Source organism: Equus caballus, chromosome 17 (assembly GCF_041296265.1).
Source record: "Equus caballus isolate H_3958 breed thoroughbred chromosome 17, TB-T2T, whole genome shotgun sequence".
Classification (NCBI taxonomy): domain Eukaryota; kingdom Metazoa; phylum Chordata; class Mammalia; order Perissodactyla; family Equidae; genus Equus; species Equus caballus.
The window spans coordinates 46,832,051-46,843,980 of record NC_091700.1 but is presented as its reverse complement, the minus strand read 5'-3'; the positions used below and the strand labels follow the sequence as shown (position 1 = coordinate 46,843,980).

The following is an 11,930-nucleotide window of genomic DNA, read 5'->3' as shown; positions in this document are numbered from 1 at the left end:
GGGGTCAGAATATCATTATAAAGCAAATTACTACTACAATGAGCTATGTGGTAACCTCATGGTTTTAAGGAATCCCAGCCTTGTCCTGGGCATTGAACCGAAATGACTAAACCGTAGGAGAGATTTTAATTATATATTTCACAGCCCTTCTGGGGATAGGGACTGAGTTTGGCTAATTCGGAGAGTATGGAACTTAATGGTGCCAAGTGCCTTGATGAGTACTATTTGAATAAAAATAATGACTAATAATAATAGCCTCACAAACGTTTGCCTGCTGATGCATTTATGGATTCAGTGAAGAGACTCTGGGTACATTACTTAATTCCACTGCTTCCTTATTTCTCCACCAGATGGCAGAAGAAGGGCCAGGTTACTGAGCTTGAGATAGTTTTGATTCTTAGATATTAAATATGAGCTGGTATTAAAGATAGGAAACAAATGCTTAAATGTATCACTATGGTTTTATTTTTATTATACTTCCTACATGGAAATATCTTCAAATATAGAAAGGGTTGTGGAGAATTTAAGTGCTAGGTTGGCTATTAAAAATCCAGCCAGGGATTATAGACCAAAGGATGTATTAATACTCATTCTGATATCCTTGTAAAATAGGCAAGGGGGACAGGAAAATTATTCAATGAAGGTTTTTTATCCATATTTCCTTTTCACTTGAAAATGTAAGTAGGAAAGACATATAGATATGAAAATTGCTCTTTTATCCAATTCTGCGATGACTCTAGGCTTTACAGGAATTACATTCTCTACTCCTATTTAGTATCACTTTTGAGGATAAACTCTTAAAATTTACCTCACAGGATAAAGTGTATGAGGAAATAAAAAGGGTCAGTCAGGGACCTGAGGGCCATCAGCCAACAAAAAGAAGGGTGAATTCTTACAGCCGATAAATGTTTAACATCTTGGCACTGTCTAGTGTTGCCCAAGTTTATTTACCAAGTTCTTAAACAAACTGGGGAAAATATTCCATTATTCCTGTATAAATGGATTTAAAGGAGAGATTTGAAAAGACAGTGTGTTTCAGTCAGACTACAAACTCATTCAACTTCATTCTCATTGGCTTGTTTCATCCATATCTAAAAACTGAAGCGTTTCTTATAATTTATATAGTCTGCCTTTTGAGACGAATGGCCACTAGATTACAATTTAGAGAGAAAGGGAGTGAGTCAAAAGAGATTGTTTTGAGAAGATTCTTTTTAGGTAATAACCTACATGCTAGAAATGGAAAATTAATTTTAAGACAGTGGTTCTAAGATTTTTTAATCCATATTTGAGAAGAATATTTTCGGAAGCACACACATAGTTATGATATTTTATTGCACAGCCTCTCTGTTTTCTGAGCTTTGGCTGTAACCTTTTCTAGTCACCATAGCAACGAGGACACAAATACAACATCCATATCATGAGCTGTATCTATGAGGAAGAATTTCCAACTGCATACATGGTATACATATTTGACCTAAGCATTGCAAAGAAAATTTAAGGTAATTTTAAACGTAATAAATTGTCTGAGTGAGTCATAAAATGGAAATAGTGTGTATGGCTAGGAAAATGTACTCTCGTAAATGAACCAAGGAAAAATAGTGTTGGATCCCATTTTTGCTACAAACTCCATCTTGCCTTCCTACAGCTTTCTTTATGATGTAAAGAATGTCACGGAGAACTTGAAGAGAATCAGTCTAAAACTTTATTTTTCTTCTTTCCAAAGTCCAAGCCTAAAATAAACAACCTATTTTTAGGCAAATCATAAACATGAAATCTGAGACATTGATCTTGCAAAAACACTTCATCACTTCCAATTACTGGCTGTAAATTGCTTTCCTAAAAACCCTTCTAAATATTCGCTCTGCATTCTGAAAGAAGAAAACACACGCTGACATTTTCTCCCTATAAGCTCCTACTCCTGGCGAGGGTGCTCCTCACACAGAATCCTGTGAAATCAGGAATGAGCGAATAGATTGTACAATGGAATAAAGGCCAGATCCATGCCCAAAGTTCTGTCCTGGACTTTGAATAGCATCTTAGGAGGAACCAAAAAGGGATCCTGCTCTGGTTACGATAATGATAACACCAGTGGCAAGAAGAATGTGCACTGGGGAGTTTTCTTGGGCAGGGATGAAGAGCCACAGAGGAGAAGCAGGGAAGTGTGAATGCCAGAGACACAAAGAGAAGGCCCTGCAGGGAGCCTCACACAGATGCTTAATAAATGCTTCTTGATTTGATTGAAGGATCAAAGCATGGCGTTAGTGTCAGGCAGTCTTAGCACCATCGTCTCTGAATGCCTTTGGCAATCCAAATCTGGCGTTGTTTGGGGTTGGACTGTCGGAAGGGTTGTGCTGCCCTTGGGATCCATGTGAATGGGCAGCGACAGCTCTTGCTTGAGCCGCATTCCTCCTTCGTCTGAAGCCTGTATTGAGCACTTTTTTCCTGTGAAGAGCAGTGTTGGTTGTACTTGTCAGGGTTCTGTGGATGTTGCTGCAACTCAGCCCTTCAGTTTCCTGATGTCGAAAATGAGGAAAAAGATAAATTAATTAGTGCAAAATCTAACTCATAATGTTGTGTGCTGCTAAAGAAAAAATTTTAAGCAGCCATCGTAAAAATATAAGGTCTTTTTCATCAGAACTTCTTCTGTTAACACCCATCAAGGAAGGAGCATAGCTGAGTGGAAAGAATGTTGGCCTGAGAGGCCAGAGAAGCAAATTCAAGTCCCAGCTGGGTGGAACCAGCTGTGAGCCCTGACAGAGCCTCTCAGCCTGTTTGGCGTTCAGTATTCTCATTGGCAAAATTAAGATGCTTGTCTAGAAGATTTTCTATCTAATATTTTATTATTCTAGAAAGAATTAAGAAAGGCACTGAGAGCCTAGTATCCCTGGGAAGGTCAATTTTACTTCTGATTCCCTCAGATAACCCTCCAGACATTTTGAAAAAGGTGAGAGGCATTTATATTGAAATTTTCCAGTTGGGTTTGGGAAATAAGAATAAAAGCTGACAGATCTTACACTCCAGGAAACATGGCCCTAGGGTGGGAATGAGAGAAAGGCAATTGCTATAGAGCAAACACACACCCATCTCTGCCCCTGGCCTGCCCTCTCCACACAGGTCTGTCCAGGCCAACCACTTGGGATGGCCAGCAACCAAATAGCCATGTGCAAAAAGGGCACAAGGATGGGAGAGAAAGAGAAAAAAAGCTTTCCTGGGCCCACGGTAAACAGGATTTCTTTGGTATCAAATAGAGAAGAATACGCATTACTGTTGATTACTCAAGCCCAAATGTCAAGACTTTCGACACTCCTAAGACATTTCCAATGAAAAAAGATTGCGTGTGTGTACACACACATATGTGCATATGTATACACATATATATTATATCCTCCATAAGAATCCCAGGAAAGGTCTCATCTTTTCACCAGCGGTCGCTTCTCTGTTTCTACATCTTACTCTTTGTCTTTTACCATAGGCCCAAACCTGGTGAAATACAGACTGAGACTTGAAATGTGCATCTAGAACATCTTCTACCTGTTCTTCTTGGTGTGAACGTCCACTTCATCCTGTCCTCAGCCGTAGTGCTCCCCCATCATTACAAAAAATAAGGACAGAAATTGAGAATTCTAACTAGTTTGGGAAATTGTAAATGCCCACACTTTTTACATTCACTGCTGTTTCCATGACAAATTTGTTCTTTTCAGGAGAAAAAGAACATTTCTAACAGATCAAAATTATATCACTTTGAAGGAGCAAAAATGGATGCTGGCTCTGGGAAAATATTAAAATGCAATAACATCATATATATCTCAAATTGTTTATAGCATTTATGAAATTCTCCAAGCAGTTCAAATCTGCTAAGTTTAAAGTTCAGTCTTCTCCATGTGTGTTTCTTTCTATTGGCACAGAATAGAAAAGAGAAAATATCTTTTGAATTCTTTGGTGATACAATACAATCTGGATTCATTGATGGAGATCACTGCTGAGTGAGATATTTTATGCTGAAGAGGTGATTGCTCTTTTGAAGTAGAACAGAGAAGCTATACGTATATCTACATACGAATATATATAGATACAACTTAAAACATATATATATATATATATATATATAAACCCTCATTCAAACAAAATTCTTCTTTTGCCTTCACTATATTATTATCTAGTTACTCACGCAAGGATTTTACTACCATCAATCTAGTTGCCAATTCTTTCTGTAATTTCAACATCAGTTTTGGTTCTCCTCCTAGAAACTGTTGTGAAATGATATGTGATGGATGTTAATTTATATCCCAAAGGGATATTGCTCTTCAGCCTAGCCAAACAGGACTGGATACTTTTGGGAGATCTAGTTGAGAATACACAGGCAGTCAGCACTACCACTCCCCCGCCCCCATTACCAGCAGCCAAAAAAATAGCTCCTCTCTCCTCAGTCTTATCTTGTGTTTCCTTTCCTGATCTTCAACCAACCCAATTAGAGATAATGTATAAGAATGAGATAACATACGGATGGAACAAAATTTCCACTCTTGGCCATACCTTTATATAAGGCAGCCCATAATCAATTATTGACAACTGTGAATGAGTTTATCATATCTCTGGGCCCTGACAAAAGGAGACAGATAATGTGCTATGAGCCACTAAGTGCCTGAAAGGAGCATAGAATGTTGGGAGGAAAAATTGTGTGAGTGAGGAGAGCATGGGTGGAAGGAAAGAGAGAGAAGAGATTGAAGAAAAACTTTACAGCATCATTTTGGAGTAGTCTAACAGGGTGGATCAAATCCCAGCTCCTTCATTTAATGTTTGTTTTGTAAGCTTGAAGCAGTTACTTAATCTCTATGATCCTTAGGTTAGTCATCTGTAAAAAGAATAAAAATACCTACATCATTGGATTGTTTTGAGCATTATGTTAAATTATAAGATAACTACAAAACATATAGTACAATTCTTTTAAAAATAATTGTTATTTTCATTAGTTTATAATTTCCCAAGGATAACAACTATGTCTATATAACCACTGAACAAACTTTGAAACATTTCTTTTTTAAGAGATGGTAACCAAATGAGTTTCTTATTGTAAGAAAATAATTGAACATCTGGAGGGAAACTATCTATAAAACAATGCTTAACAGAAATACCCAACAAAAAAGAAACAAAAATTAATTATGGTAGGTTTATGCTACAAGGGACAACCTTTAGAGAGATATACTATGCAAACAGTAACCATAAGAAAACTGGCGTGGCTGCAGTAATATCAGACAAAATTGACTTTAAGATAAGGAAAATTCTTAGAGAAAAAGAGGGCTATTTAGTAATGGTAAAAGGGAAGAAAGAGGGGTTGGCCCAGTGGTGTAGTGGTTAAGTTCATGCACTCTGCTTTGGTGACCCAGGGTATGCATGTTCAGATCCCGGGCATGGACCTACACACCGCTTGTCAAGCCACACTGCGGCAGCATCCCACATACAAAAAATAGAGAAAGATTGGCACAGATATTAGCTCAGTGACAATCTTCGTCAAGCAAAAAGTGGAAGATTGGTAACAGATGTTAGCTCAGGGCCAATATCCTCCCCCCCTGAAAAAAAAGGAAGCAGGAAGATATAATAATTAAAAACATATATGTTTTTCTCAACAGAGCCCCAAAATACATGGAACAAAAACTGACAAGATGATAGTAGAAATACACATGTTGACCATTATGTTTGGAGGTTTAAATATTCCTTTCTCAGTAACTGATAGAACTAGAAAGCAAATCAGTAAGGAAAAATTGAACAATGCCAACCAACTTGGCCTAGCTGACATACAAAGTTGATATATACAAAATCCATAAAGCAAATACTAATACATTTAATAGGACTGAAATCATACAAAATGTGTTCTCTGGCTACAATGGAACTAAATTAGAAATCAGTAGCAGAAAGAAATCTTGGAATCCTCAAATATTTGGAAATTAAATAGCACACTTTTAAATAATCCATAGGTTAAAAAACAAATCTCAAGAAAAATTAGAAAATAGTGTGAACCAATTAAAAATGAGAAAAAACTGTATCAAAACTTGTGAGACTTGGGGCCGGCCTGGTAGTGTAGTGGTTGAATTCACATGCTCTATTTTGGTGGCCTGGGGTTTGCAGGTTTGGATCCTGGGTGAGGACCTAGCACCCTTCGTCAAGCCATAGCTTGACATAACCAAATAAAGGTAACTATAGCAGCGTCCCGCAGAAAATAGAGGAAGATGGGCACAGACGTTAGCTCAGTGACAATCTTCCTCAGCAGAAAGAGGAAGATTGGCAACAGATGTTAGCTCAGAGCCAATCTTCCTTATACACATACACCAAAAAAACCCACAAGAAACTTATGGGACATAGCCAAAATAGTGCTTAGAGGGAAATTTATAGCTATAAATGCTTATATTAAAAAAGAAAAAAGATCCAAAGTCAACAAGCTAAGTTTGTGTCATAAGAAGATAGGAAAAGAAAAGCAAATCAAACCTCAAGGGAATAGAAGGAATGAAATAATAAATATCTGAATGGAAATCGTAAAGTAGAAAACAGCAAAACAATAGAGAATTTCAATTACGCTAAAATTTGGTTCTTTGAAAACATCAGCAAAATTGATGTCTTTACCCAGTCTGACCAAGGAAAAATGGAAGTAGATGGAAATCACCAAAATCAGGAAGGAAAGAGGCACATTAACACAGATCATGAAGAAATTAAAATAGTTATAGGGAAATATTATGGACAACTTTATGCTAACAAATTAGAAAATCTAAGTTAAATTAATTGACAAATTAATAGACAAATTTCTAGAAAGACACAAATTACTAAAACTGACTTATAAAGGAATAGGAAATCTGAATAGATCTATATCAAGTAAAAAAATTGAATTAGTATATAAAACTGTTTCCACATGGAAAAGCTGAGGCCAAAATGACTTTACTGGTAAAATCTATCAAGCACTTAAGGAAGAAATAATACCAATTCTACACAAACACATAAAATAGAGGAGGGAATACTTTTCTACTTATTTAATGAGGACAGTATTACCCTGACATCAAAGCAAGACAGGTGTCACGAGAAAGGCAACCAGATAAAACTATGAAATCACCTTTATGAGTATAAACATGAAAATCCTTAGCAAAACATCAGCAAATCAAATCCATCAATGCATGAAAAGGATTATAAATGAAAAAGATACTGCTGAGAAAAATCAAAAGATAAGACAGAGACTGGGAGAAAATATTTGCAAAACTATCTGATAAAGGGCTTTTATATAGAATAACATTTACAACTCAATAGTTAGAAGCTTTGCAAGAGTAAGTTTCAAAAATCAATCAGTGAAATACACAATATTAAAAAGATAAAGGACAAAACCAATATAATCATCTCAACAGTTACAGAAAAAGAATTGGAAAAAATCCAACACCCATTCATATTAAAAACTTGCAACAAACTAGGAAGAAATGAGAATTTCCTTAAGTTAGTAAAGGGCATCTATAAAAGAATCCCACGGTTGATATGATACTTAGTGGTGAAAGATTAAATTCTTTCTCCCTTAGATTGAGGAAATTCATTGCACTGGAGGCTCTAGTCAGAGAAGTAAGGAAAGAAAAAGAAACTAAAGGCATATTGATTAGAAAGGAAGAAGTAAAATATTTTGTTCACAGATGAAATGACCTTGTGTGTAGAAAATCCTAAGGAATCTAAGAAAAAGAACAAAATACTTATGAATAATTTTTTAAAAAATGATATGTCCTATATATTGAAAATTACAATACATTGCCAAAAGAAGTTAAAGAACACTTAAATAAATGAGAAGTAAATCATGTTTATGGATTATAAAATTTGACATTGTTAAGATGTCAGTTTGCCTCAAATTGATCTAGAGATTCAAAATAATCACTACCAAAATCCCAGTTGACTTCTTTTATTAGATATCAACAGGCTGATCCTGGGAAGCATATGTAAATGCAAAGGACATAGAATAGTCAAAACAATTTTGGAAAAGAAGAACAAAGTTAAAGGACTTACACTACCTGATTTCACAGCTCAACACAAAGTGATATTAGGCAAGGCAGTGTGATATTGGCATAATGGTAGACATAAAGATCAATGATGCAGAATAGTCCAGAAATAAGCCCACATATATATAGTCAATATATTTTCAACAAATGTGCCAAGGTAATTCAATGGAGAAAGACAGTCATTTCGACAAATGGGGCTGAAACAATTTGATATCTATTTGCCAAAGAAAAAAATTAACTGTAAATGGATGATAGACTTGAATTTAAGAGCTGAAACTATAAAATATCTAGAGGAATACACAGGAGAAAAACCCGTGTGATCTTGGGTTAGTAAATATGTCTTAGATATGACATGAAAAGCATATCTAATAAAAATTTGATAAATTGGACTTTATCAAAATCAAAAACTTTCGGTCTTCACAAGATATCACTAGGAAAATGAAGACAAGACAGCAACTAGGAGAAAATATTTGCAAACCATTATCTGATAAAGGACTTTTATATAGAATAAATAACTTTTGCAAAATAGCCCAATTAAAAAAATGAGAAATGATCTGTTAGACATTTCTCCAAAGATTTACAAATGGCTAATAAACACATGAAAATATGCTTAATGCCATTAGTCATCAGGGAATGCAAACTAAAAACACAAGATACCACTACACATCTACCAGACTGGCTAAATTCAAAAAGACTGAAAATTTCAAGTGATGGGCAGGATGTGGAGCCCTCATACATTGCTGGTAGGAGAAAAATGGTACAATCAATTTGGGACATAATTTGATAGTTTCTTAAAAAATTAAATATAAACCTACCAAACAGACCAGCAATTTTAGTCTTAGATATTTACCCAAGCGAAATGAGAACATAAATCCACACAAAAACTTGTATGAGAATGGTCATAATAGCATTACTTATAATAACCAAAAAATGGCAACATTCATCAACTGATGAATGCATAAACAAAATGTAGTAAATCCTTATAATGGAATATTACACAGCAATAAAAAGGAATCGATTACTGATATATGTAACAACATAGATGAACCTCAGAAACGTAAAGCTAAATGAAAGAAGCCAGACACATTAGACAATGATAATTACATTTATAAATAATTTCTAATAAAGGCAAAACTTCCTGGGACTAGGGAGAGAGTAGGGATTAACTGCAAATAGTTAAGAGAATTTTTTCAATTGATGGAAATATCCTAAAACTAGATTGTTTCTGAATGTTTATAGTATCTTTTTTCATAATCACCAAAAACTGGAAGCAACCAAGATATTCTTTAATATGTAAATGAATAAACAAACAGTATATCCATACAAAGGAATATTATTCAGCCATAATAAGCAATGTGCTATCAAGGCAAATACACACAAAAAATGGGTATATCTTAAATGCATACAGCTATGTAAAACAAGCCAATCTAAAAGAGCTATATGCTGCATGATTCCAACTATATAGCATTCTGGAAGTGGCAACACTATAGAAATAGTAAAATGATCAGCTTTTGCCAAAAGTTCAAGAGTTTGGTGGAAGGGTGATGAATATGTAAAGCACAAGGGGTGTTTTAGGGTAGCGAAACTATTCTGTATGATACTGGACTTGTGGATACATGGCACTATGCATTTGTCAAAACCCAACGACCTTTACAGTACAAAGAGTGAAACTTAGTTTACATAAATTTTTAAGAAATCATTTAGGACATCATGGGATACCAAGGAGGAATGTAGACTATGACAAGAGCATCTAACTGTATTATGGTGTATGAAATCACCTCACTAAGGGAGGTAGGTAAAAAAGGTGTTGACCTAAGTAATTTAGGGTATGAGTGGAATCCGTAAGATTTAAAGGCAAAAGAAACAGTATATAAGCACTGTACTCTAGTTGGTAAAGTTGTTTCCCACAGGGGTGTGGGTTAATAATTCTGAAACTACTATACATATATATTGGAATTGAGCAATTAAATAAATGGATAGCAGATAGTGAGAACCAGGTTTCTCACTGTTAGAGTGGAAGTTTAAAGATAAGCAAGAGGAGCCCACAATGATCCATGTGATTAGGGTTAGAGACATCAGTATGAACCCATGTTTAGCTTAATATAGATACAGATGGCTATATATTGATATATTTTTAGATATGTATAAAAACATGAGTTAGTATACACACATATAGTCCCTTGTTCTGTCAGCTGAGGGTCCCAGAAGCAACAACACCCCAGTAGCAACAAGCACATCTGGTGCCCAGATCTTGGTTTCTAATACCATTCTCCAATAAAAGGAGCCAGGACTCCTTGGAGAAATGGCTGATTCTGGGGTCAGGAAATAGACAAGATGAGCCTAGAGTATCTTACAGTGGCAGAAGGTTCAAAAACCAAAAACCAAACCAAGACAAAATCCTGTAATGAGGGAGATATTACAAAGGGATATAGGGGCCAACTAAAAGAGCTGCCAGAGCTGGAACAATTTGGGCCAAAAATCAAATAAAGTAGAATTGGATTATAATCCAAAGTAGGAAATAAATGTCCATGAGTCCATACTGATGTAAATAATAGAATAAACAAATAAATGGGGTGAAAGGGAAATACCTCCCATGCGGAAGGATTCCAAATAGTCTAGGTTAGATACTCAACCGTCAAGGAAGTGGAGTATAACTCCCCACTCCTTATGTGTGTCTGTGTAGCCTGCACATAGCACCTTCCTTCAGACGAGTACAGTACAAAAGGGGGGAATAAAACATAACTTTACAATGCAGAAACCCGACAAACACCAACTCAGCCAGGTGATCAAGGTTAACAACAACAGTAATAAGTCATGTTGATGGTAGGCACCTTTAATATGACGTGAGGAAAATGGTGGTTTACCTCTGTGGTCTTCCTCTCCAAAACTCATAATCCCAGTCCAACCATGAGAAAAATAGCAGACAAATTCCAACTAAGGGGCATTCTACAAAATACCTGACCAGTACCACTCAAAACTGTCAAGGTCATCAAAAACAGGGAAAGTCTGAAAAACTGTTACAGCTAAGAGGAGCCTAAGGAGACCTGACAACTAGACGTACTGTGGTATCCTGGATGGGATCCTGGAACAGAAGAAAGGACTTCAGAGGAAAACTAAATAAATCATGGGCTTTAGTTAATAATAATGTTTTAATATTGGCTCATTAACTGCAACAAATATACCATACTAATATAAGATGTTAATAGCAGGAAACTGGGTGTGGGTAGATTGGAACTCTCTGAAGTATCTTTACAAATTTTCTGTAAATCTAAAACTTCTAAAAAATAAACTTCATTTGAAAAAAGGAAAATTTTCTCTCTTTTCTATAATATTACAAAACAGATCAGGAAGATCTATATAGGAAAGTCTGGGATAAAATGAAGTGATATCACACAGATAAGTTCCAGAAAGATGTGTACCACTTGGCTCTGTGCTGGTTTGGTGCTAAAGTGGCAGTCAGAAAAAGTTTAGAGTTAATATTATCATTATTACATATTTGGCAGAAATTTCCATTATTAGCAGCTGAAAAAACATGACATGGAATCCTTGAACAGAACTGAACAGGAAAATAGACGCTCTTGACTTTGTTTTCTGTATGCAGCTGACATCTGTGGAATAAGTGGCTGGATGTTTCTTTTTAGAGTCTGCAAGATGTATTCCTTTCAGGAAAACCTAGCTTTAATAACTATAGAATGCTTTCCAGTGCTCAAAGCCCCCTTAATTGATTTGATGCCTAAAAGGACTTTGTAAAGTGAATATCGTTGTTGTCGCCTAGAGGAAGAAACAGGTGCAGAGAGGTTAGGTGATTTGCTCCAAATACACATCTAAACGGTTGTGGAACTGGAACTTAGACCTAGGTCTTGCAAATTAAAATCTAATACCCTTTCTACAATTAAATGTGTTTTGAGAAGGGCTTTG

At 35.7% G+C, this 11,930-nt stretch overlaps 1 long non-coding RNA gene across 2 annotated transcripts in view; it reads right to left on the bottom strand.

Annotated features, from left to right (window-relative positions):
* Positions 1–1,684: 1,684 nt before the first annotated feature.
* LOC138918519 (uncharacterized) overlaps positions 1,685–11,930 on the bottom strand; it is a 71,971-nt gene continuing 61,725 nt past the window's right edge. The window contains exons 4-5 of one of the 2 annotated variants that reach the window (XR_011427971.1): positions 4,739–4,852; positions 1,685–2,513 (exon numbers count right to left, since the gene is read on the bottom strand). This is a non-coding gene — a long non-coding RNA (uncharacterized lncRNA). The remainder of the gene's footprint in view (positions 2,514–4,738; positions 4,853–11,930) is intronic. The other variant, XR_011427970.1, reaches the window with a different exon arrangement.